At 45.9% G+C, this 27,395-nt stretch overlaps 1 protein-coding gene across 1 annotated transcript in view; it reads right to left on the minus strand.

Annotated features, from left to right (window-relative positions):
* Window positions 1–27,395, minus strand: part of LOC135914287 (uncharacterized) — a 335,268-nt gene that overhangs the window by 20,502 nt on the left and 287,371 nt on the right. The window lies entirely within an intron of this gene.

Here is a 27,395-nt window from a genome sequence, read left to right on the forward strand (position 1 = left end):
AATGTTTAGTCGTTGACAAAGAAAGGCACTACGGTACTCACTACGGGAGAACAGACGGGAAGTAAGCGGTTTCAAAAGCTTTCTTATCAAGATTACAACCGAAATAAAACTTAGCACTCCAGAGTGTAATTTTGGAGACGAACGCGTTCCGTAAGTGCTTTCTTCATCGTCGTTTAGAAGATGTGCTCGATAACTTTTTATAATCAAGTTGTTGCTATGCGACGCAGCTAGCAACAAGCGCACTAGAGAGAGAGAGAGAGAGAGAGAGAGAGAGAGAAGAATTCAGCAAGGCAGGGATGTTAACCAGTCAATAGTCTGGTTGGCTACCCTACACTGGGGGATGGGAGAAGGGGAAGAGAGAGAAGGGAGAGAGAAGGTGTAGACACGTGTACGGACAGCACTTCAGTTAAAGTCGCTCGAGCAAACCAGAAGTTCTGAGAAAACGCGAAATTGCCTTCACTGCCTTCCGAGCCGATGATCGGTCGAGACGGTGCTCTAATGTGGTCTGTTCACTCAGAGGACGATTATCTAGTTTCCTCAATGTGTTGGACAAAGACTGTCCTTGTGCTTGAAATTGAGGAAAATGGCACAATAAGTGGTCAATGTTCTCCTCGCATCCGCAAACATCACACGCAGGAGTATCAGCCATTCCAATTAGTGCTGAGTAGGCATTCGTGAAGGCAACTCCAAGCCATAACCGACACAGAAGAGACGCTTCACGTCGGTGTAGACCCGCTGGAGGTTTGAGTTGAAGTGACGGGTTTAGTCTGTGCAGTCTTGTGCGCCTTGTATGTGCGGTGTTTCACTCTGCCAAGGAGATTGTGCGTGCTAGAATGCCAGGTTGCCTCGCGGCGTCGGTCCTTGAGAGAGGAATGGGGACGCAGCGGTCTTCTTGGTTTGACGTCCGAGCTGCCTTATCGGCGTCATCGTTTCCAATGAAAGCCTACAAGCATCCAATTGCTGGCTTGCACGAGTTCATTCCGGCTTTTCTGGCTCGCGTCGATGGTCCAATGGTTTGAGCATTGAGCTTCTGGACTGGCGGGCCAGGGTTCGAAGCCAATCGCTGGACATTTTTCTGTTTATTCAGCTTACTTGTTTACAGTGACCGCTAGTAACACCTCGCGTCTCAAGTCCGTCTTAAACGGCAAGACACTGACAAACCGTAAGGTGAAGATCCAAAGAAAGCTATCGCTTAAATAAAAAGACAGCGGCGCAGTTTGCATTCTTCAAGCATCCGCACTGCAGTTGCCGTTCAGCATGCGTGACCTTTTTGTTACCCGAATTTTTTTCCGACATGGTTCACAGTGTTTCTTGCGGGAACTTGGAGTGGAAATTTATCGGTTATCGATTCCTGTATAGGTTAGAAAAAGATAAGTCATTGTTGGCACAGAGGTGGTGAAGGGGTGAGTCTGGTCGCGAGAGAAGATTTTCGGCGCTCTAGAAGAAAGGAAGAAATGTAGAAAGTGACACAATGAACAAGTGTTTCAAGGAGGGCCTTTTGGCATGGCATCTTCGAATACTAATGTATAGCACATAGAGACGAACACACAAAAAGGACGCTTTCATGGCGTGTTTTCGGTGCCGAACAAAATAGAGAGCCTTTGCAGGAAACCCCCAAGTTCAACAACGGTCGTTGAAGGAATATGTAGAAATATATATATATATATATATATATATATTACATGATATTGTATAAGTAATCACGCGAATGCAGGTGTTCGCGGATGCGCAAGGTAAATGGTATAAGATGCGCTGTCCGGAAATAAAACAGGTTGTCGGATGTTAGCGTCGCGTCTGTGTGTTCCTGTGTCCTCATGTGTCTTCGTCTGTACGCAGTACATTAGTATCCCAAGAAGGCAGCATGAAAGAGCGACAAAGGACGAATGTAAGAGAATAATCAAGAGGAAAAAAAAAGGAAGTCAACCGTGACTTCAAAGCGACTACAAAAGTGCACGGGTTTTTCAATACGTCGTATACATGAACTCTTACTATGTGCAACCTTTCCGAATAAGAAATGAGTAATACTTGTAGCTGTTTTTGTTCTTGTAAGTTATCGTCTATGCACAGACATATAAGAAAGGAATATTTTACGCGACTGTCGTTATTATGAGCACTTCATTCAGTAATTACGCATAATATAAAAGGCGATTTCAGTGCACTGTCATGTCGAAAGTAGCAGAGAGCGTATTTTTTGTTTTTGTCGAGGAAAATAAATATACTGATTTGAAGGGCTACTTTATATGCGAGCGTAATTTCATTCCACCCTCGTCAGTGCGGACCTCTAGGCGTGGTCTCATCTTGTTACACAAGATGTATCGTGCCAAGGCATGCAAGAACTGGCATAAATCTATCAGGAAAAAAAATTAGATCGTGCATGCGAAGTATTCCAGGTTTGCATGAGTGCATTTATTCGCGACTCACTCAGGGGCACATATTTTAAAGCATGCATATTTGTGTCAGAGAAACGCGTTTGAGGGATGAATAAAAGATTCCGGTTTGGAAGTATGTAACCTAAAAACACATTTCTTTCTTTTTCATTCTTAGGGCCGTCGTTTGCTTGATTCTAATTAGGGGAACTTCTTTTGGGTCGCCATACTTCATAAAAGACAATTTCTTCTTTGCTGCGCATGTCAATTTCATTATCTCTTTCGGTCTTGGGTGTGTCTTTGCGTCACTCCGATGAAAAAAAGTTTGCGCTTCTCATTACGCGTTTGTGTGTGTGTGTGTTCTTTTTTTAGCTCGAGGTGTGGTTGAGGTTTCCTTCAGTACTTGGAGGGCCCAAGAACCGGGGTCTCTGGAAATTTAATTCTTGCCAAACACGTCTGCCAGCCTACCCCTACACATAATAAGTTTCCTGCGCAACTCTTCATAAATCAGGAGTAACGATAAACCAAAAAAAGAAAAAATATAGACCGGTTCAAACAGACCGGCCTATCAAACCGGTTTATTTTATCAACCCTCAAGGCTAAAGCACAACAAAGTACTCTTGTCATGCACTTGGGTGCCGGTGTTGTAATTCTATAATTTCTGGACATGAAGCCGTCGTACTTTCAAGTAATAACTTGGGTGTTGGCCCAGTGTTGGCCAATGTTCGGGACTAATGCGAATGCGGTCCTGCCCATCACTCCGCACCACGTTGTGGACCCACTAACACGTCCCCAACCCTCACCCGACTCCAACTGCAGATAAACATCCTTTTATTATTTACGTTATTGTCTTGGATAACTCAACCGGCTGCGCAGATAGTATTTTCGAACATAGCAGTTTATATTTGTTTAATTAAGGCAAGTACCCATCTCATTAATACAAATAAGGACGCAATCAGTCATACACGAGAAGACGCACATATGACGGTGATGCCGCGTGAACTATGCAGGGTGTACCAGCTAACTTTAGCCAGAGTCTAAATATATGCGAACGCCACGTGGGTGGATAGAACAATCACCGTAATCAGCCTTAATGAATTAATCAACTTCTCCAATGTTATAATAGGATCAAAAGTGTCAATGAGAAAATTGTAGAGTGACATGAAAAACTTCCAATACAGCTTTGTGTTGCTCAATATGTGCTACATAAAAGTGTTTTTCTGAGTGTGAAAGACGCCCGCAAATGCACGTAAAGTGCCTCGAGTGGCCAGTGACGCGGCACTTTTGCGTGCACTTGCGGGCTCCCAAGAAAAATAAAGAAGACGCAAGCGACAACATCAAGTTTACGAGGTTAGCTGGCAGCCGCGGGCTCAGCATCATATTTGAGCTCATTGGTGCTTGATAGACCCTAATTAATTTGGACACCACCCTTCGCCATTCAGCCTGTTCAAGGCACTCTAAAAGGAGGTGCATTAGGTCCTTTACCAATGCTTTTAGAAAGTATTCCTTGCAATCGCGTCACCTGGTGAATTATTTAACCGCTTAAAGCGCACAGACACATTTCCCAACTCCTTCAAAGCCCCCCCTCCCCCCTTCCTCTAATACACACAGACGAAGGGGGTGGGAGGGGGGTATCCGCGTGATACTCGAAAACGGCTACTGTAGTTACTTGGACCCATGTAGGCAAGTAAGAAAAAGATAAACGCACATGTTTTGGTGGACTTCACCTTGGTCTAGCGTCATCTGTGCACCGTAGAACAAAGCAAAATGGCCACTTGCGCGTATTTGCGGTAGCTGTAGTCACGTATATGCATGGAAAGCCAGTAGGCGCACGTTTTTTAACGGACTTCAAAACAATTGTCGCACAAGCAAATGTGAATGTCTCTTTATGTCTTTTCCGGACTACTTCGCAAGTCGTTATTAAGAAATGTTTCTCAAATACTGATTGCGGCGATCAACTTGAAGGCCTGACTTCGTATAGGAAAATTGTTGTCTCTAAATTCAATTACCTTTAGCATATTCAAGTGCTTTACTGGAAGCTTTTTAGAGTTCTTTAAGCACTTCACGAGTTTACTTATGTGAGGATCTTTTTGTGTGTGTTTCTCACCACTGTACACGCAGTGATCTAACTTCGTTCAGCGTCGTCGCCACACCAAACAGTATGCAGCACACGTGCCATGGTGGCTGCCCACACGCATTTATAGTATGACAAACGCTTTCATCCGTGTCTCATATGCAGGTGAACACGAGGGGGCCGTCGCGGTGCCTGCATATCAATGAGAAACGTTCGGCCTTTACGCTTATTTGTGTGAGTGCGGTCGGTGAGCTTTGATTAAAGCTCGGCCGAGGCCTCGCTCGACGGGCCAATAACCGTCACTGGTACGTCTGTTCGCGGGCCGCCAGAACAGACGACACGCGGACGACCCCTCGCAGACGACACCAACCGGTCGTAGACGATTTGTGGGCCGGAACGCCGAAGCCGAGAGGGAGAGAACGCGCAAATTAGGCTTCTCGTAAGTGACCGTGCGGTCACGATTCGCGCGGAGCGGAATCAGAACAGACGTCGGGATTGTTTGCTTTCTGTTACAAGTGGGCGTGGTGAACAGAAGAAAAGGAACAACTGGAGTCATTATCGCAGTTCCCTCCCAAACACCCCAAAGCCTCCCTGCGAAGTGGGGGATATTGTGAGCCGTCCTGTGGAGCCCATTTTCTTTTCCCGTTGCCGTGTTCACCCGCCTGCATTTGGTTGCATAATCAGGGTGGGGGGACTGCCGTAATCACCTGTAATTATTAATTAGGCTTAATTACTCCGCCACCCTTCGTCCGGAATGTCTTCATTAAGCCCAGCCACCGTCGCGTGAATGATCCTGTCCTTTCTTTTTTTTTTTTCTGACTTGCTGCAATTCGTTTCCCCAAAACACATTTGGTATTCATTACAGAGAAATAAGTAAAACGAAATTCAAAAAGCCAGGGAGTAGTGACGCAAAGGTGAATTGCCTCCGGGTCAGAAGACTAGCACGATATTTGTGGAAATATGCCTTAGGTAAAGCGCGTTTCTTTTTTTTTTTCAGGGGAAATCCCGAATGTAATCTAAATATGCTATTCATTTTCTCTTTTGAGCTCCATAATATCCTTGTGAGCCCTCGTAATTGGCGATATCAGCTTACTGTTAATCCCGTTCATGGATCAAATCTTTAACGAGCTTTAGCGGGAAAGGGCCAGTGGCAGATGCTTGATATGCAATATGGTACGTTTAAGCTTTACTAGCTTCTGCTGTCTGTGTGCGTACGTCCGTGAGTGGGGTCGAAAATATACTCTGGAAAGGTTATCTGCTACTAGGCAGCTTCACACAGTGATAGCGCAAGAATTCCCCAGAGAGGGAAATTAGCAGTCCTTCAACGCGGTAAATTAGCGTGTGTGTGTGTATGTTCTCTGTTCGGGTGCATTTGTTGCATGTTTTTTTTTTCAGTCGTGTGGTGTGTGCACCCCACATATAAACATTTTGGTTATATTTAGTTCAAGGTGTACCACTGCGCGAGCCTCAACAATTTGTTAAAGAGCCTCGCTCTACAAATTCAATAAGGAGCGAAAACGATAATGTTCCTGAAGAGAAATGGTAAGTACACAGCATCTGACGAATAAAGGGCTCGAAATGAAGATCGTGAATACATTAATTTGGTGAAAATATGACTCAAAGGATTTGTAAATTAATAAGCCCTGTAGTGCGCAATGCATCATTCTGTTTGATAGCTCGAAATTACTATTTAAGCACAGTAAATTTAACCTATGGCATACACTAGTGTTCTTGATATGCTGGAAGGAGTATTCAGCTGGGGAGAGCCCAGTACACCTATTACTGAATAATGAATAACTACGCTAAATAGGTATTTACTGAAATAATGCGTGACGATTTTTGTACATTTGTACTCTGCATGACCATTAAGAAAGGTAACGAGTTCTAATTTTTGATGATTTCGCACTGTCCTAGGGCATTAGGAAGTGAAGTATTGTCACAAACTGGCTTTATGTATGCATATAACATTGACTCGGATAATACGCATTCTCGCAGTTGCCTAAACCAAGCACAAAAGAGGAAATACACGAACAAACAAGGCGTAATGACCCCCAGCGGAGGGAGGATCGTCCTTCTCAGCAAAGAAACGTTCCCTTTAGTGAGGCTGGCTTCATTAGTTCTCGCCCGATACGGCCGCGGAGCGTCCTGGCGTCCACGCTAAGCCAAGAGCCACGCCGCCTCTACCGGCCGTTCGCACCCCCTGCCCTTTTAGATCTTATCTCGCTCTCATCGCTTCCGGCGAGTGATAAACCAGAAAGAAAAAAAAAGGGGCGCGAGTCCGGTGATGAGGTGAGGCGGGTCCCCCTTGTTCGTCTGGCACCGAGCCCCATGGTACGCGCGTGTCCGGGCGGATGCTCTCGGTGCCGCTGTAATCTCGACACCATCTCTGCTAGCTTGAGTCATGCTCCCCGGATCGAGGATTAGCCGGTCGCAGACAACGCCCTCTGGTCTCACGGGGATGTTGAGAGGCGCATCCCGTGCTTGTGTGTGGTCATTTCTGCCGCTCGCGCGAAATGGCGAGGGACGATTCAGGGCTGACGATGGCTCTGCCCGGTTGCTACAATCCTGTTATTCTATCCACTACCGTTTCCGTTTCTTTTTTCTCTTAGGTTTGGTCTGTACGTTTTCCGTTTCTAAGATTATTTCATTGCGCTAGGTTCACATTTATTGGTGGTTATACATTTTGTGTTGCTAGCCCTTTCCTTGTATGCTAACGCCTTTCACAGACAAACTATCGAAAATTCCAGGAGGGGGGGGGGGCAGGGGGTGCGTGCCAGGACCATAATCTGATTATGAGGCAGCAAGTAAGGGGGCCGCGGTCTATAATAATTTTGACCCCTTGAACTTCTTTTCCGTGCGCTTAAATTTTAGTACATGAGCTTTCTTGCAGTTCACTCACTTGGAAATGCTCCCCCCACGGCTGGGATAGAGCCCGCTACCTCGAGCCCAGGAGCTCAACGCCATGTATCCACTGAAAGTGCCAGTGAACAAAAATTCACGAACACGCTCAGTTATGGCATGGTCTTCATTGCCGGTGCGTCGTGCAACCTTCGTGATTGCGAGGGGATCACAGAGCGCGCATATCATCGTGTGCGGCAAGCACTTCGAGTGTTGACAAAAGACAGTTCTTGCGTGCTGCTTGGAGCCGACTCGACGACGCAGTGGTCTCGGAAAACAGAAAATTTGTTGGCGCCGTAGTCTTCACCGTCATCCGCAGGGAAAGCCACTGGTGCACTTTTTACACACTGGGCTGCGCGACCGCCCTTAATTTCACGATGAACGTCGCATGTGGGCGTGCATCACCTATTTGTATATTTCCTCTTCTCTTTACCTCTCCCTTTTATTCGCGCTTCTCCCTCTCCCATGCAGGGTATCAAGCCAAGTCCGACCTTGCTAACATTCCTCTTTCCTTATTTCCTCTTCATAAACCTGATACCACCTTCTTTCTTTGCTACCCTTGCCTCTACATTATGTCTCCAGTATATATAGTGTATAACGTTCCTCTTTACAACACTCAATCTCGACTCAAGAAAGAAAATACCAGCGTCGCCCTCAGACAGAAGTGGCCATTTTGCGTCCTGGTCATCTAAGGTGATTCTTGAGAAGTGTAGCATCTTCGCATGTCGAGGGTCGTCGGAGTGCTCAACTCGGTGGAATGGAAGAAGAGCTTCGAGTGGAAGATTGTTTGAGAATACAGGGGCCAGGCCCTGCGAACTGTCATCTTCTCTTACGCCCGCACCGCGCTTCTCTGTTCCCTCATACCCACGTCTCTGCAAGACGTCAATGATACCGGACGGCGTACTTCTTTTCTTTCTGTCCATACACGCTCACTTTGGCCTTGGAAAACGAGGACGATTCGACGACGAAATTCGAAGAGAGAGGACACATGCGAGCGGATGCACAGCACAGTGATCATGCGCGTCCTCGTCATGTTTCATCGTCTCAGCTCTGGAGTCTATCCGTGACAAAGTACCAGCTAGTCCAAGTATCCATTGCACTGCATGGACTTCTCCACCGTCTCCGGCTTGGGTTCGAAATAATGCGATAAGCACGCTGCCCACGGGAACATCAATGAATGCGAAGTGTTGCTAACATGTGTTGGACCATTTAGGCTAAAGAATTTCATGCATCTCATACAGATGTATAGCTATTAAAAACTGCATCAATGAAGCTTCGTGTCCCATTGATTCGAAATGTGCGGTGGATCAGGATATCTTATTAATTACGTAATTTATTTTGCACTCACCGTTTCATTGAACTGACGCACATGATATTTTGAAGCGGGATGTCCCAAAGATGATATGAACGGACGGACTGACATCAGCAAGCGTTCGCTATACGCGGGCTAGCTGATATGTCATCGTGGGATAATAGTGTAGCGGGGGCAACACCGGTGCACGTAAGAGAACACAAGCACACACAGCGCCGCGCCTGCGTGTTCATTTTCTCTTCAGCATTCTCGTCTTGCTCGCGCCAAAGTACTATTCCAAGATGACGAAACCTTTGTTTTTGGTTTTCTGCGTGCAACTGCACTTTCAGTTGATTAAATACTAGATCTGAATAACTACTTCCTTCACACATACATACATACATACATACATACATACATACATACATACATACATACATACATACATACATACATACATACATACATACACACACACATACATACATACATACATACATACATACATACATACGTACGTACGTACATACATACATACGTACGTACGTACGTACATACATACATACATACATACATACATACATACATACATACATACATACATACATACATACATACATACATACATACATACATACATGCTCTTCCAAGATTTCCCATTTCCTCTCTAGCTTTACCAGGTCACCGGCTTTCCACACTTCTCACACATGCACATCTTTCCACTTCCCTACTACAAATGCTAGCGCATTAAAAATAAAGTCAGGTAGCTTTTCATGTTGACAAACATCTCGGGAGCCAAGATCACGTGCGTATTATAACCAGCGTTATTTCAAGCGCATGCCTTTTCTTTGCCTATTTCGCTCATTTTAACTCATGATCAGAAGTCAGACATGCTCACGCTAAAGGTTTGCGGAGCAGTAATCAAGGACGCTTGAAAAAACTTCGCTGAAGTGGAAGTTATGACCCGGAGACGAAGAAGGACTGGCGTCAAGGATGGGCACGCCAAACCATTATAGTTGCTGACAATCTAAATGTTACAAGTAAGCTCGACTCACAAAAACGCACTGTACCTATCCTTGAACACCGTGAGACAACCCAGCCAACATGAGCCCACTTTGAATTATAGACACATCACATACAACCGCTCAGTAAAGTTCACTCATCCTCTTGACAATAAACCGTATTGCTTGTTTAAAACAGCTTTTTGTTTAGCATACAGATCTGCCTTTGTGTCATTGGTTTCAGGATCACACATGAATATCTGGGCGAAATTTTATGGGGGATCCTGACATCACGGCCCACTCAAAGACATTTTAATTTTCCAGTTAGCCCAGCATTTAGACTAGCCGAGTGAAGTCATTAAGCTCCAAGCGGACTCCTGATAGCTGAGCTCTCTTTAAATAGCGAAGGGCAGGTAGGCTGCGTTTCTTGTAGCTCGAGCTCGTTTGTGATTCTTAGGTTGTCCAAGAAAACGAAGTGCTTTCCTCGCACTCACGACACGGCTTGTATCTCCGTGCAGATACTGGTCGACGCGTATCTTCATGTTTCTGGCTTTGAGGTGAAGCCCGCGCGTACTGGAATATTTCATTTGAAATAGCGTCATCCGTCCTGAGGTGGAGATAACATTTTCATCGCGTACAAGAAGCTTTAATTTTCTAATCACTGGAGAATTTACATTAACGGAGCCAAAAGCATTTTGCTGTAACATGTATACGCGGAGCTCCTCCGACAAGGCTCTTTTTCAGAGGCGAAGTGGGGGCCAAGCATTTCCTTCTTCTCTTATCGTAAGAAGCTGCCGCACCTTTCACTTGGCTATAACCACTGAATGCCGACTAGGTGTTTGAGAAGCGCGCGCTGTTGCGCGAGAGAATTCTGGCGCCTTCTGAATCAGAGTGTTGCGGATGCAGTGGCGAGTGGTGGTGCTCTCTCGCGTTTCTCCTCGACCCGAGCGGGTGGTTGCGGACGCGTTCATTGTCCACCGCCCGTGTGACGTCGAGAAGCGCAGTTTCGTATCGCAGGCTCATTACAGCGGCGCTTAGATGGACTCCCACAGCGCGCGGAATATGCAGGGATATTAAAGCGAATATACGCGTACGAGTGTCTGGCCTCCGCGGAGTGAACTAGCGGTGAACAAAGCAAAGGTGCGCAGCCGTTGTCATGCCATCGTCGACTCAAGGGTGTCGCCACTGTGTCGTCGTTCCGCCTCGTGTAATTTTGCTAGCACGTCATATAGGGACTTTGCCGCCCGAAAGCACTCAAGGAAACCTAGCAATGAAGAGCCGAAACAAGGATAAATTTTGCAGTAATCGCCCAAAAAAAGCAAAGCTACCGTAAGATCATTTCCACGTAAGCGGACTTGCACAAAACGGTACCACGGTTTCACTTACCCAATGGGAGCAGATTAGCCTACGCATGTGAAAACATTTTGATTTACAGATAACACGCATGAAAACCTACTGAATCAGAAGGATGTAGTGAGAGGAACAACAAAGATGAATCACAGCTTAAGTACAGGGTCACAGCTGCATGAGACTAACATCTGGACTGATTGGCCACGATTCATTTCTGGCTTTCTGAGACGCCGAGAAGGTCAGGATCAGAAGCAAGGACTATGATACATGGAGGAACTTGCTGCTAAAATTTTTGTCTTAGTGACCAAGGACGCAAAACTCGCCAGTTTAAACTCAGCACCGCACTAACTGAAAATTCTCAGCTTTAAAAAGCTTGCGTAAGCCAACTTTCTAGACACATACGCAAAAGACATATCGAATGCATATTCACGGCTGCTTCAGCGAACACTTCCGAAAAGAGAGAGAAAGAAGTTTAATGACAAGAAATGCCGAGAGGTCGGCCACTTCCGAAAATTCTTACATGCTGCCTATGGCAGATAGCACAATTCTCGTTCATAAAGTTGTCCACTCGAAGTGGCGGAAACTACTTGGACAAGAAATGCAAATGCATCCCCGACTAATTAAGGAATATTCATTATTAAATTTTCTCATTACACGATGGCTCATAATGTAATTAACAAATTCTAGCCTTGGAGTTCGCAAGGTGGATCCACTTTTAACCAATTCTCAGTATGACACGAGTTTCGAGATTTTAATTCCCTTACTTCGCGGAGAAATGCATGAGCGTTCCATTTACTTCTGTGCTTGAATGCATAAAACAATGCTTTGTTAAGAAAGTGACTGGAAAGCTAACGCATTTCTCTGCAAAGTTTGGGAATTAATATCTCGAAACTAGTTTCCAAGTGGATCCGCCTTGTGAACCCCAAGGCTACAATTCGTAAATTACAATATGGGCCATAATGTAAGCAGTTAAAAGCTTAATTATTGATGTCTTTGTGAATTAGTCGATCATGCACTTCATTATATTGTGCAAGTGATGTTCTCCTCTTCGAGTAGACCAGCTCCTGAACTAGAATTGGGCTATCTGCCACAGACCACCTTTAAAAACATGTGAAAGTGTTCGCTGAAGCACGCCGTTTAGTTGCATACGGCGTGGTGAGAAATAGGTGCGAGGACGTTAGCGTTCGCCTACTTTCAGCGACTAACAAAAGCTTTCAAGCCAGTGAGCGGAATATCAAGCCGCAGACTTTTTTTTTCTGCTTCGAAGAGTTATGGGAGAAGAAAAGGTATACCAGGGAGCACAACGCTTTTGTCGGGGCTGCTGCGGGAGCAGACGACACGTGACAACCCCCCTCTTTTCCGGAGCAGACGACACTATGCGCCCTTGTGGGGTGCATATAATAATACGGCAGGAGGACGGTCGCACCACCATGCCGGCGTTCTGCCGGTCACGTGGCCGGGAGGCGGGATGCGTTATATGTTCCGGCCACTAATTCGACCCGATGGCAGCGGATTAAGAGGTGGGGACAACTCTGTCCTTTGATCCCCTTTCCTTGGTGCGACCCGCGCTGGTCTTTTATCACCGCCTCTCCCGATCGAAGCGAATTGCATGGTTTCCACCGACAACAGTTCCGGCGCCAGTCAGCTTCGCTCCTTGCTTTTTCGTGCGTGTTATGGCGCGCGGTTGGGATCACGTGAGTTTCCTTTGTGTATGCCGACATCTTTGTACTGCCGACATTCGATACCGTCTTGAGTATACGTACAAACCTTTATCCGACCCTTTCACAATAATGGATTAGGCGCACAAATAGTTCCTTAGTGTGCCGTTTGACTCGGCATGAGCTTGAATATGTAAGAGTTATATAGAAGTTCAAAACACAAACACCCCCAACACCCTTTCAGTGCAGATAATTTTTTTTATAACTGCGTTTAGGCTACTCTTTCAGCGCAAAAAAGACTCGCGCCGGGCCACTAGGCTACAAGAACCCGTCAGAATCAAAGCGTCACAATTAAATGTGGAGGTTTTCATAAAAAGCACTGAAGGCGAAGTTGAAAAAAAATTATGGGGTTTTACGTGCCAAAACCACTTTCTGATTATGAGGCACGCCGTAGTGGAGGACTCCGGAAATTTCGACCACCTGGGGTTCTTTAACGTGCATCTAAATCTAAGCACACGGGTGTTGAAGGAACACATACGACAGGGCTGGCTCTGTCCTGTCGTATGCGTTCCTTGGACTTCGTCTTCGACTTCAGCGCTTTTTATGAAAACCGTCCAGATGAACCGACTCGCCCAAATTAAGGTACTGTTTAATCTGGAGTCCTCAACCATGGTGCCTTCATAGCGATGCTTAGGCCCCGTGACGTAAGATGCTGCTGTGGTATATTTTCCTAATAGTCTAGGGAAAATGAAATTATTTTGATTATTTGTAGCATGTGGAATGGAAGGAGTCAAAATAAATAGTAGTTCACTTGACGAGGGTTCCAGCCTCGTTCAGACAGTGGAACATTCTCTAACATTCAGTCCCAAAGACAATACAGGTTGCGCATTAAAAAGTTAGCTTAACACATGAAAATATCTTTAACTACACGCATTTTCGTAATGTACCGGATTTAGCTCTAGTACATGCAAGAAAAGCAAAATATAAATGACATTCCCGAAAAAGTTCAGGAATGTGCGCAAATCAACAACTTATACGTCGCACTGTAGAAAATGTTTTATTTTCTTTTTCTTACTAGCCCTTTCAAGGTGTACATTTTGTGCATCAATGTCTTTCTACAAAGCACGAAGCGTGTATCGTAACATCTGCTTTCCCAGTACAGTTCTGAAAAATAGGCGCTTCCCAATGCTCGTCCATGCGTGTCGTGTAAGTTTGAGCTTTTCTTGTAGGTATCGCCAGAAAACGAAATGTTGAATCCGGCGTGTCAAGATATTGTTAGATATAGCTAACAGCTGTGCATGCAGCCTATAGACGAAGTTAAAGCAATCACACAGTGACCCAGTAAATGCTTGATACTCTATACTCCTGCCATATGATGAAGTGTCTTCTTTTTCTGGGATATATGCAAGGGTAGAGGTAACGCAGTGTTTTTTTTTCAAACAAAATAATTATTTAGGAAACACAAACAAGGAATTCCTCGTATGTGTGCACTTCAATGTGTGGTGGTAGAAAATCCTGTACGACGTTCCATGCTTCTAAAAATTGATTTGAATCAGATACAAAGAATCATGTCACTGGTGTCTGCCTCGAATGAGCGCCTTAAGGGAAGACGTTGGCTGATTCATTATCCAAAACCGGCTATCGAGCGCTTACTGAAGATGAACTATTCAAACTTTGTTCAGACAGTCAATCCAGTTGCAGTACCATCCGTGCATTACTTGCGATGACACTGCTGCGCACAGCACGGGGCTTGACTCGTGACGGTGAAAGATCCATTCGAATCACTATTTATTTGCACTTTTCTGCTCATGTGAACACCATTCATAACTCTCATTATGTCCCTTTCTTTTTTTACCTCAGCGTCGAGTACTAGGCTAGTAGTGACAACCTCAAGCCACCCTATCTGCCAACTTCTCTCTGTACTTTTCTGGACAAGTAGTTTGCGTGTGTGTGTTTGCAGACACCTGACTATTGTGGTAATACCACCAATTATTTGGCTCTATTAGAAATAGCAGTGTAGCGAGGCACTACGTTACCCATAACGATGTCCTTGTGAGAAACGCTAGGGGGATGCTTTCTCAGGTCTCAACTGCAGTTGTGGTACCATTGGTGCTAGGCGGAGACACCAAATTAAAGGGAAACTAACTAGAAAAAAAAAAGCATGCGTAGATGGTTAGTAGCGTATGATTCCACCATACCGAAATGCGTTCTTTACCACAAGAGGCAAACGCACAAGCCCGACAAAACAAGAAAACAAAAAGAAGTCACGTAGCGACGTTGCCTTTTTTCCCACCAGCTTAATTTGACGTCATGTATTTGACAAGATCTGCTTCCTCCTACTTAATTTTTCATCGGTAAACATAAACTACTATTCTAAGAGAGCGGAAGACTAAACTTAACAGCTTTATAGAATATTTCCTAAACCTCAGCGCCTCATCTTTTACTTATACATACCCCCAACCTGCATTCCGTGATGTACTTTGTAATCCAAGACGTCACAATGATTTACCTGGGCTGGGGTGCTCACACCACATTTAAGGAAATAAAAGCTTTCGAGCGCTCTAGTGTGCTCTAGCCGCATGCTTTACATTCGGTTGGTCGAAATCCCCAGCGTTGTGAAAGCATTCACCTGATTCTTTCAAAGAGCCGCGGCTTCACCTTGGAACTGGAAGCGCGACTGAGATGCTACAGAATATCCATATCACGTGGCTCTTCCGATTTCTCGAGGAGCAGCTGAACGTTGCGATGGGCCGGGATTTCTTTGCAGCCACAATCTCGTGAGGACTCCTCACCGCAGCCAACCGAGTTGGAGGGAAGTGTCTGGAAAACTCTCGGCCGTACACTTCGGTGTGTCCTATAAGGCGTAACGCAAAATGTCGCGAAAGTGATTGTGTGTGCGAAAGTGGTCACTCCAAAATACCGCCACTGTTCTCTCTGCGATGGGCCACTGTCTGCGGGTCGCCCTCTCATAACCTAAGAGATGAAACGCCACTGCCGCGCAGTATGATCGTGCGGATGAACAGTTGGATACCATGGGCGAAACCGTCGGTCATCAGGGGAGGAAATGAAGGGGAGTAAAACTGAGTCTCCACAGTATAGTTTGTGTATAGAGAAACTATTGGCCTCCTCAGGATGACCAGTTCATCCTCTTACAAATGGTCCCTGTGGGACGAATGTTTTATTGTGAAGGGAGTAATAGGTAATTGTGGCAACGCGGTTAATCCACAAAGGGACGAACTCCCTTACCCTCTTTTGTTTCTTTTCGGCATATAGTGTACGGCCCAGTTCTGTGCGCGTGGTCCCAAGTGCGGCATGTTTCAGCAACAACTGCGTCGAATATGTTTACAACAGAATACACGAGGTTCCAACAAATTTCGACCGCTTCCAACAAACGTCGCAGTTCTGAAAACGCATCGTATGCCATGTACATGTCAAATGCGTCTCCTTCTATACATGTATAACCTGTACATATACATAGTAAAACGCGGCTTCGGAAACGACAGATAATTTGTCAGAGCACGCATCAGCTCGGTTTCACAGGACCGGGGAGAAGGCAAACGTGAAGCATAAGTACTTACTTTGGCAACTAGACTAATTGACATTAACAATGATAATTAACATACAGGAGCATGCGATTTTCTCCTGAAACGCTAGAAGAAATATATCGAGCTTACCGATGCACTGTTCATGATGAAATTTTGCAGGAATATCGCACCTTACGGGCCAGATATTTCAATGTAACCTTCTCACAGATACTTACTTGCTTTTTATTTAAAAAATGCGAAGTGACTTTTGGCTACGATGAAGGTAGCGGCTTTGGAGACGGCGCTAGCACAAACTTGTGCCGTCGTCTGTCGGCAGCTGCAGGAAGCGGCCACTCCGACAGCGTTGCAGCCAGTTCAGTTGAAACGATCATTTTGTTTGTGATCCCCAAACAATATATTTGATAGAATCATGTTTGACGGAATCATTGTATAGAGAGAGAGGCAGAGAGAAGGGAAGGAAAATGCCTACGAGAACCACGCACTGTTGATTACCGTACGTAGGGCACAGGGGGTTAGGGGATGGCAAGAAAGAAAATAAAAAAATAAATGAAGAAAAAAAACACTCAGGATGTCGCTGCATCCGTGACATGCGGTTTACATGCTGCGTCCAGTGACAGGAGGTGAGGCCGGACGATAGATTTCTGCAGTCGCACGAGCCCGTAAATGATAAGCGAAGACAAACAAGTCACGGCCGGGACCTTGACGAACGGTACAGCTTCGCTGGCGAACACTCGCGTGACGTCTCGCATAGTTGCCGTGGCAGCGTACGTTGTACTCGAGCATAAGTTGTCACTCAATGTTACCCCTTGTCTTCGCACTTCTATAGCTCAAGGTAACACTGCCGTTAAGTCTTCGGAGAGTAACTGTTCATCGAATTCATGGCGTTGTCATAACAACAGCTTCCCACTGTGGAGCGCATTTCCTCTGACTGTGCAAAACTAGGGTAAACGTTCTCCGCATGCCAAATCGATTGCTTACGAAAAGCGAGCGAGACAACCAGTTGCTGCACATATTACTCTGCTACAAATGCAGAAGTGAGCCCAATTGTTCGAGCTAATATAAGGAAGTTGGGAGCACCGGGCCGTTTTCTTCGATTGCAGCGAGCCTATAGGAAAGCACCACTCTTTGACTGAAATGGACACTAACGTTTATTGGAGTGGCAAAGGAACAGCAAGAATACGGAATGACAACTTCCACACAAAGGACATATAGACGGCTGTCATGCTATGAACAGATCGAGAACATTGGCACGGAGAATGAGAAAGAAGCTATGCTTTGTACTTGGCGGAACGGCGCGATCGATGGCGAGTTTACACTTTCAAAACATTTTTAGTACTGACAATTCTTATTGGACAGGCTGACTGCTCATCTAGTATTCTACTCCATTTTTCTAACTCCTCATTCTTCCCGTTGAAGTAGCGTTCTCTTTTGTTGTTTCAACACTGTTAATGGCGGAAGAATAAACGTTCAGAAACGTTCAGTATAAGATGACCTGTACTGATGTGAACTCAGACGTTTGAAATGCTCCTGCATGGAGTGTCCTTCCGTATCTGGAGCCAGTGTGACTAATGTTAAATAAACACTTTTTTCTTCATTGCTTACTGCCAGACGTACTGGTGAGTGGGCTCGGTGGATTCCTGGCCCAAACGCCACCTGGAGCCGCTACAAGGAGGTACTTGAAGTTTATTATTAATTGAAGTAATAGATTGGTAATAAATTGACCGCCCTTCCACTACTGTGAAGAGGAGTTCAGCGAAGCACAACATCCGCGGCTCTTTGTTGTCGTAACACCTCGGCTTTGCGCTTTCTCAGGGCGAGGCGGGCACGTCGACGACGAGCCCTTTCTCGAGCAAGTTCCCAATGGTGTTCATCAAACGCCGCTGTTCTTCGGTCGAACGCACGACGCGCGGCACACTCCCGCTGCCGTTACTTCAACGCAGCCTGCTCTTCGGAAGAACCAACCAAACGAGGTCTCCCCATCTGACTACCGGGCCTGAACTGGCTGAAACGGCAGGCGCGAGGCCGACGAACATGCGATCACATCCTTTCCCTCCTCCGGAGGGAGGGGACGCCTGTAATTGGCTCGCGCCTTGCGCTGCGTCTACTCCTGCATATAGACAAAACCCCGCTTTAAAGGGCGCGTATGATGAACCGACTGTGGTTGAATCGGTTAGCGTGGAGGTCTCGCAGCCCGACAAGCTATTTTTATTTTCTCACGGCTTGAGTTTTCTCGTACGGCAACACCAACATCAACGCCGACACGATTGAGGCAGTACAAGTTTCGCTTGGAAAAGTGGCAATGTTCAATAGCCTTGAAAAGAAACATTGTTTTATTATTGGTAGTTCGCCTCTAGAAAATGAGCAAGAGCAAATTAGTCTGCGCCCTTAAGTAGCAGGAGGGAACGCACGTTATGAGACGAAATTCTGTAGAATAATAAAAAAAAAAGACTTGAAGCACTTCTGGCAGGCACTCTCAAGACATATCGTCGAAACGAAAAAAAAGTATTATAAGTGCGTTAAGTTAGTGCTAATTTATTGAGCTGAAACTTGCAGGGACAAAAGCAGCGACGCAACCAGACGCAAGAGCCGCAGGCGTAACGTTGAGAGGCCGGAAGCCGGCGTTGTGCTGTACAGAGAAAGCAGCTGGAGCCGACATCACAGTAGCGATTAGGATAAATGAACTGGGCAGGCCATTTAATGTTAGTGCAGATAACCGGGCTACTACTTAGGTTACTGTATGGATGCCGAAGGAGAGGCGCTTGTTGACTACGGCAGGGAACTAAATGGCGTTGTGAGAGAGCGTAAATTATTATCGAGCAATCGAAGTCTTCTTCGCTCTTGGTGGGCAGTTTCGTTATCCCGCAAGATTAGAAAATTTGCAGGCAAATTTGCTGCTGCTAATGATGATGAAGGTGACGACGATAACGACAGAAGAAGCAGTCAAAAGGAATTAACAGCACTGCAGTGGTTCTCTTTCTTCAACATCAAATGCAGCATCGCGTAGCTGCAAAATGTGGAGCCAGGTTAAAGGGGCGCTCGCGTCGTTATCGCTTGCTGTGCGGGTGCTCCGAAAACTCTCCCGAAGCTAGCAGGTCAAATGCGAATGCATTCACACACGGACGGGAACTCGCGGTCGGGTCTAATCGCACGCCCGCTGACGAATATATCTGCTGTTACGACCAATACACTAACAGCAACAGCGCATTTCACTTTTCCCTCGGGGTACCGAAACCGCAATTATTGCAACCCCGCGCAAAATGGTGCTTTTCAACCGAGAGCCGCGTTTATTTATGTTTCTTTCGTACCGGTTTTTACGGCGTTCTTCGCGAAACGCACTATATAGTGCTACAAAACGGGAGCAGCCACAGCGGGGCACAGCTAGGGCTAATGCGGCGGAAGTAATCTGGCCCATCTCCAGCAAACTAATAACGTTACAAGATGACGAGGCGCGCGGCAAAAGAGGGCTGAGAGAGAGGTGGGGGGGGTGGGTAACACGAAGGTCTCGGCAAAACTATATATCAGCGAAGGGCGCAAATTAAGCGACCGCTCCATAAATAATTTGCTATCGCGGCGGCGGATGAAGGGGAGCGAAAGCGGAGGAGAAAAAAAAAGAGAGAGAGGCAGATAGAGAGAGGGAGAGAAAATGGTGGGCCGTAGGTGGCGAGCTGCAATGGCGTGCCGACCGAGGCGGCGAAACGGCCGCTCCTAAATCACGAAAGTGATAAAACCGCCGACTGAAAGGGTGATAAGGATAGGGGAAAGAGAGAAAGAAAGAAAAAAAAATGGTTGGACACATTCCGGGTAAGAAACAAAGGGCACGATGGCGTTAGAGGACCAGAATGCAGCGCCTATCTGCTCCCCGAGCACCAGGCATTGCAGTTTCGTTCTATGAGTGCTAGGAGCCCCAGGCGACGCCACATAACGAAGTTCGCGTTTCCCTCTTGCTCGCTATAGCGTTTCTTCGGCGTAGCAATTCTGTGGACGCGAAAGACGCTTTAAAAATTCAATACAATTATAAACCTTCCTTGGTGGATACAGTGCGGTGTTGCCTTTTCTCTGTTTCGGAATAAAATTTAGGTGTGAAAAGAAATGTTACCATTCATGATTAGGCGAAGAAACTTGTCGAACTTATATGGTATTATCTGCATAATCTTCGTTTTATTACATAAGTTGAAACAGGGAGAATGTGGCATGCTTTATTTGTAGACCTTGAATTTCATGAATTGAGAGGGTTGTTCCTCCTGAGAGATATAAGGCCACTTCGAAAAAATATGAAGAACTAGAGGAGGTGGCTTTCAGGCTCCGAATTTCTCTGAACCCAGCGAGCTGAATTGGATATTGCTCTGACGACCAACTTGCGCACAAATGTATCTAGACGCCATCATGTCGTGGGCGATACATTGGAGAATTTACCGTATAAATCGGAATATAGGTACTGTGAGGAAATAGGTCGACCCTGGCCTTGAAGTGCAGATCAAGGCAAGGGATCAAGGCATGCAGATATATATATATATATATATATATATATATATATATATATATATATATATATATATATATATATATATATATATATATATATATATATATATATCTGCATCTAAACGCATTGATCTTCACAACAGCCCTGTCAGCGGTATAGCTAGAGCACGTGAAACTCCCGCACAATGTCCACAGGTGCGTACTACAGCTGATGGTTCACTGCACAGCGCCCACAAAATGACGTTTTACGTGGATTTCACACCAACGGTATTTCTTTCTTGTGCCTTCTGGTGTCTAATATCGCACGGTTTTTTAGTAGCATGAGTATCGAGTGGCAATATAGTTATTTGCTCAGTCCTTCCGGTTCAACCCCTGAGACGGCCAGGGATGAAATTTAAAATAAACAAGAAAGAAATATGAAGAATAGTACAGTACAAAATTCATGGGTTTAATTAAATATATGATATCAGAGCATTAGCTTAGTTCCAAGTTGAGTTACTAAAATCTCTGTAATAACTAGAATTAATTAGAAATCACTCTTTACCGAACACCAAAGCACAGAATCGTAAACTTGATACACCCGCCACGTAAGCATAACTTTGGTGAAGTTCCTGGAAACCCGGAAGTAGAAAGCGGAAGTAATGACGTCCCTAATGACGTCACACACAAGAAAGTGGCATGATATTTAACAGTCTAATTAACGGAAAACAGGTGCCTGGCATAGGCTCAACATATGCCTAGCAGAGCGGATGTGACGTGACTCCCTCCTCTCTCGCTTCTCCTCTGGCGGCGCTCACCTGCAAGTTCACTCACTTGCTCGCAACAGCTGCGCAGGCGCGCGCTCGTTACATGCTCTGACGTCAGCCCCGGAGATGGCGTGCAAGGTGCGCTTCGTGCGCCGTTCTCTAGGGGGCTGCACCCCTCCAGGTGGCGCGCGCTGTGCTTCCGCCTCACCCTCCCTCGCTCCTCGCCCGCATATCGTTTGAGCGGAAAGACGTTCGATCGATTAACCTTAAGAACCGCAACGCCGAGCTGCGAGTACCACTAAGATACATCTAAGTGAAAGATTCGGGTCGCCTATCATACTTTTTTTCAGAGACGCCACAGTGGCTCTTAGTGGCCACGTTGCCATTCGCAAGGAGGTCTTGGCCGCTCGCTTCAGGGAAACTTATAAATTCTACCTTGAATGCCATTGAAAAATATATCGTTGGGCCGCTGCTCACAACTCACGAACAAAAAGGAAAAAGAAATCACACGCGGGGTGAATAAAAAAAAACTGGGACAAGACGACACAGCGAAAGAAAAAAAAAATGCGAGCTATGAGATTTCGATATGAATACGGTTTTGCTTATGCGTCCGTCAGCACGCAAGCCGTTAGGTTGCCAGACTACGATTCGCATTCTGCTAAAGACCCCTATATAAAACAAAAGGTGAAATTGGCCAGCCTTTTTCAGCAAAGTTATCTACTTGTACATTAGTTTATACGGCAGTAGGCTCTCGCTGCTGAGTTTTACGACAAAGTTTGACAATAAAAATAGATAGTGGCTTTAATATTTAAGCTTAAAAAAGATGAATGTTGCTTTTTAATTTTGCTTAATTGTTTGTGCGTCAACTTGAACATTAAGATGGGATCAAGGAGATAGAAACTGCATAGAAAAGCTGGAGATTAAAATGAGTCGTTGCGTTCACGTGTATGCTAAGAAACTATGGTGAATATAGCGAGTCATATTTATGGGTGACTTAGTCGGCAAATTTGGTGTCAAAGCGAAGCCCATCATTATAGTAACTGGGGCGTTCAAATACGAGCTATAAGATATGGCGAACTTACCTAGTCATAGTCAGGTTATTTATTGCGCGTATTTAGAAATGTAACACAACGAAGTTTAACATTATGTAATGGGGTTCATGTTTAGGCCCAAATAATTGGGGCATTTTTTTTAGTATTTACCATGTATGATAGTAAAAATTCAGGGTTCTTGAATGTGCTGCGGCCGATGCAGGGAGTGAATGTTGATACGAGCGGTCCTTGTAAAATGAGAGATTGAATACGTTGCTGCACCAACAATGAAAAAAAAAAAGAATATATTAGCATGCTACAACACATGTGACCCCAAGTAACTGGCCGGAGAGTTAAAGCTTATGCACAACGCTCAAACGTAACCACCATTTCATTCCATATGAGTTAAGAAATATGGCGACTGGCGGCTCGCCCTTCCCAGACGTGGTGGAAGGAGGTCGGTTACAAGAGTTGTTTGTAAAATGGCGCACGTACATGAAAAAAGAAGAGTAGAAGTAGAGAGAAAAATCAACGAGAAAGCCCTTCGCTGCGATAGGAGTTTCCCATAAGGGCCGCCATAATCGAGAGGGGAGGGCAAAAATTTATTACGGCTCCAACAGTCAGTGGTTGCGAGCACTAAATAACAAAGTTCCTATATCGGCCGCTGAGAGATAGCCATTTAACACGTCCGGAATGAGCCGCGGAATGGGCGCGATATAGAGCTCACTAAAAGTGCTCCGAAGAGGAAAAGAAAGGAGTTCTGAGTGAGGGAGAGAAAGAGTACAAGTCCGGAGTTTGAGGCTCATAACTGCTCGCTTGGGAACTCGCAAGAGGGCACCCCTCTAGCAAAGATACAGACGATGGAAAGAAGTGGCGCGCTTCGTAACAGACGACGCGAAATAGAAATGCGTTAAGTACAGAAGGAAAAAGGAAATAAATATACTATACAAGCAGACGAAAAGAGTCCAAGCACGAGAAAGCAGTGCCAAAATAAAATAAAATAAATAAATAAGAATGACGCGGTAATGCACGAGCTGTCCTCATTGGTCAGCCTCCGCTAGAAAAGGACCAATCACGGGTTACAACGGGGTTCCAGTTGCCGTTCTTGCGTGGCTAGAACCCGGTGGTCGTTAGTTTCGAACGCCGGGTGCCGAGCGGCGAAGTTGGGGTCCGCGGGGGAGGAGGAGGATGAGGAGGAGAAAGGAGGTGTGTTTGTAGGTAGCTGGGCTCCAGCCAGTTTGCTCGGAGCGGTTTTTCGCGCTGGCGCCGGCGAGCTCTTGATTAAGAAATGGGATTGAAATGCCGCTGGACGCAGGCGACAGCCTCTCAGGCCCGAACTGCGTCCATTAAGACCGTGTTACTTAGTTTTATGCTCGGCCATTAGGCAAAGGCACATTTATTTCGCAACGCATTTCACCGATCTCCTTTCTTCTTTTTTTTTACTCTACCTTTCTTTTCTTGAAGCGGCGGCCTTTTGCGATTTCCTTCGAGGCGATCGCTATAAGGCGTGCCAGAGAACATTTCATTTGCTCCCTACGCCCTAACGCGTTATACTTCCTTCGCTAATGCTCCGATAAGGCACACCTTAGCGTCTTCATCTTGCCTCTTGACACCTTGGGCGGTTCGACGCAGAAGGGAGAACTGACCGCTCGCCAGGTGACGCTGCTATGCAGATTAATTAATACGAGCGCCGTCGCGGGCCCTGGAAACAATTTGCGGCACGAAAACAGCCTCAATTTTGCGGAGCCCCCCCCCCCCGCTGATTAGGCGAGTTTTGAGAAGGCAAGCGGTCGTGTAAAACGAGGGTTTCGGGCGCGACGGAAGAGGGTGTGGGAGAAAAGCGGGATTAAGTCTGGAGGCGGAAAATGAATAGCGAATAACGCCTCCGGTGCACCCTTCTATGCGCTGCGTCATTCGTTTTTGGTGCAGATAAGCCGTTTCTCATTATCTGTTCGTTCGTTGTAGCTTCAAGATTATCTAGGTCTTCTTTTTCGTTCTTCGCCTGTCACATTACGCGTTCTTTTGCGGCTGTTCGGACGATAGTTAAGTAATTTTGCTTCCACGCTGCTTTCGACTTTTTTGATCCTGTCGTTTCTTCCGCCAGGCTGTCGTTCGCAGAAGCTTTTAGACACTCTCGTGCTGATTGCCTCCGGGAGAGGAGGTGTGGGTTTAGAGGGCGAGGGAACTGGTGGGTTGGCGCCGCCTTCGTTACGTGGGGAGAGGCGCGTTGATTAGGATTTCACAGGCCGCCGCTTCATTATTAAATACCAGCGACGTCCTTTGCCGATGGCTAATTGCCTGTATGCGCGTAGAGCGGTGCATATCCGTGCCATTCCCTGCCATTACTGCGAGCGATGGTAGTCCGTTTTAATTCTCGAGCGTAGAAACAACCTTTCTGTTCTTCTTAACCATCTTCTTTTATTTTAGCGCCGCTGGAGCCATTTTTATCGTAATCGAGGTTGCGTGATTGAACGGAAAATGACAAAAAGAAAGTTGGTATAGGCTCAACTTCTCTGGTACTCATTCTGCTCATTTTTGAGCCATTTTAAGACCATACCTTTATGTGAGGTTGTCGATGAGCCGAGTAAATTGATCAATTGAGTTGCGCCATTTGTCCCAACCGAGGGCCAGATATTCGGCTATAGGCTCTCGGCGGAGCGAGCGATCGCAGCCGAAGCTTTGTAGGACGCACGGGAAGCGGCTGGCTATTTGGGCCGCATCGTGGCTTTGCTGTGAGTGCGAAATTGAAAACCACAGCAATTAAACGAGAAGGCTGGGGCTGCCTGATTGAAACTGTTGTGCCTCTTGAAACTTTTGACCGACAATTAAAGCAAGACACAGGTGCGCGAAAATTGCACCGCGTTCTGTTCTATTTTAGCACAGGTACGTTCTGATTCCGTGCGGTAATCAAGAAAAAATAGTTTTGTAACTTTTTACTTGTGCTCGTGTACGCGAGTGCACTTGTTTCGGGGTGTGCCGCGAATGAGCGCAAATAATATTTTCGTAAGGTTGCCGCAAAATTATCGAGTGCTAGCTGTATAGCTGCCTTTCGTCCAGAGAATCCCGGAAGCACCGCTGTATAGCTCAGTCGCTCTGGCCCCGCGCTACAGAGCGTGAACTGACGGGCTCAATAGGCGGGCACAACCGCCACGGTGGCGTAGTGGCTATGACGTTTGAACCCCCTTAAAATTTGGCCCCCTCGAAATCCGGCTGTGGTGGCCGGATTTTGAGGGGGGCGATATTCCCCATCAAAAAAAAAGGAAAAGAAAAAGAAAGAAAAAAGAAACTCCAGTTTGAATAGCATTGGGTGCACGTTAAAAAACGCCAGGTGGTGAAAAGATATTCCGAAGTCTCCCACTAAGGCGTGTTTCAATAATATCGCGGGTTGTGGCAAGTAAAATCCCCGAATTCGTTATTATTATTATTATTATTATTATTATTATTATTATTATTATTATTATTATAGAGCGTCACGATGTAAAAAACAGAAAGGTATTTCGCAGCCCTCTGCCATACACCGCGCCTCTAACAGCGATTCGAACATTTCGAGGAATCGTTCACGTACGCCAACACCAAGGAACGTGCTTTTGTTGTGCACGTAGTATATATTGAGATTGTGGTTATAGGAACATTTCGAGGAATATTCGCGCCATCACCGTCGTGCCGTCTCATGCACCACCGGAAGCGCGATTGCGTTCCCGCTCGTATAGACGACTGGAAGGCCACCAGAGGCGGGTGCCGTGTTTGGCTGCAAGAGCGACGAGGCCACGTGGTAGCGCCGTCGCACTCTGTCGTTTTATCTGCATGCCTGTGCGCAGGGCAGTGTTTGTGTATTTCGCAGATGGCGTAATAAGCCCTGTGCTCACACACTCACGCATTCCAGCTGAGGAGCCGTGGACACACAACACAGGGCTGTATGCACAAGAACGGCCAATTAAACGTCAATACGAACAAATGCTGCCAGATTATGTTCCCTCTGGCAAATATAGGACTTCAACTGCATGATTCCACTATTAGTACAAAAAGCCTGCTGCCTGCACCGCGTTATTTATTTATTTATTTATTTATTTATTTATTTATTTATTTATTTATTATTGTTTTATTTCCAGAACACCTACATTTCGTCCAAGCGGGAATTTCAGTAGTGAGGAATTAAATATTGATGGATACACGAAGTATGCACCGCAAACATGAATAATCATTAGAAATAGTACACGATCAGCTAATTCGCTTACATTAACAATCATCGTCGGAGTACTCAACACAATTTCAATGCCAAGCACCTTCTGGTTAATTCCGGGCATTTAGCTGCCCGGAGGTTGGTAGATATTTTTCCTGTCTCGCCACAGCTCAGACCTCACATATGAAACATAAAGTTGACAGTCACGTTAACATATGCCGAAGAGCGTGAAGGCGAAACCATGCGCGCTCACGAGACATTAATTGAATTACTTTGATTAGAATGCGCTGTTGCTTCCTATTACTTTTTTTTTCTCCTACCAAATGTCGTGAGTTGGAGTGTATTAATTACCTCAACCTTAATTAACGGAACCTTAATTAACATTGCCTTAACTGACACCAAAGGTCGTGGATCTAACTCCCACCATAGGCGGAGGGTTGAGCCCCATTCTTCGTGCCATTGCATTTTCCGGGCAGGCACATTTTCGACCTGTGAGCCATCTAAGGCTTTCGCCTTAATAAGCAGATCCCACGCACGGTTGGAATCAAGTTAGGCGAAGTATGTTGCTGATAGATGGCTAGCCAGAATCGTTTAGCAACGCGCAAAATGTTACCAGGCGTAGCGACGTGTTTGTTCAGGACGAAGAGTTGTCTCTGGCGCGGGCGTGTGGGTGACGACAGCAGCAAGAGACATCGATGACATCAATCGTCTGACGCGGAGGATATATATATATTTTAACTGCTACCGTTCGACGCGAACTTACGACGTGCCGA

This window comes from Dermacentor albipictus, chromosome 8, assembly GCF_038994185.2.
Source record: "Dermacentor albipictus isolate Rhodes 1998 colony chromosome 8, USDA_Dalb.pri_finalv2, whole genome shotgun sequence".
In the NCBI taxonomy this organism is placed as follows: domain Eukaryota; kingdom Metazoa; phylum Arthropoda; class Arachnida; order Ixodida; family Ixodidae; genus Dermacentor; species Dermacentor albipictus.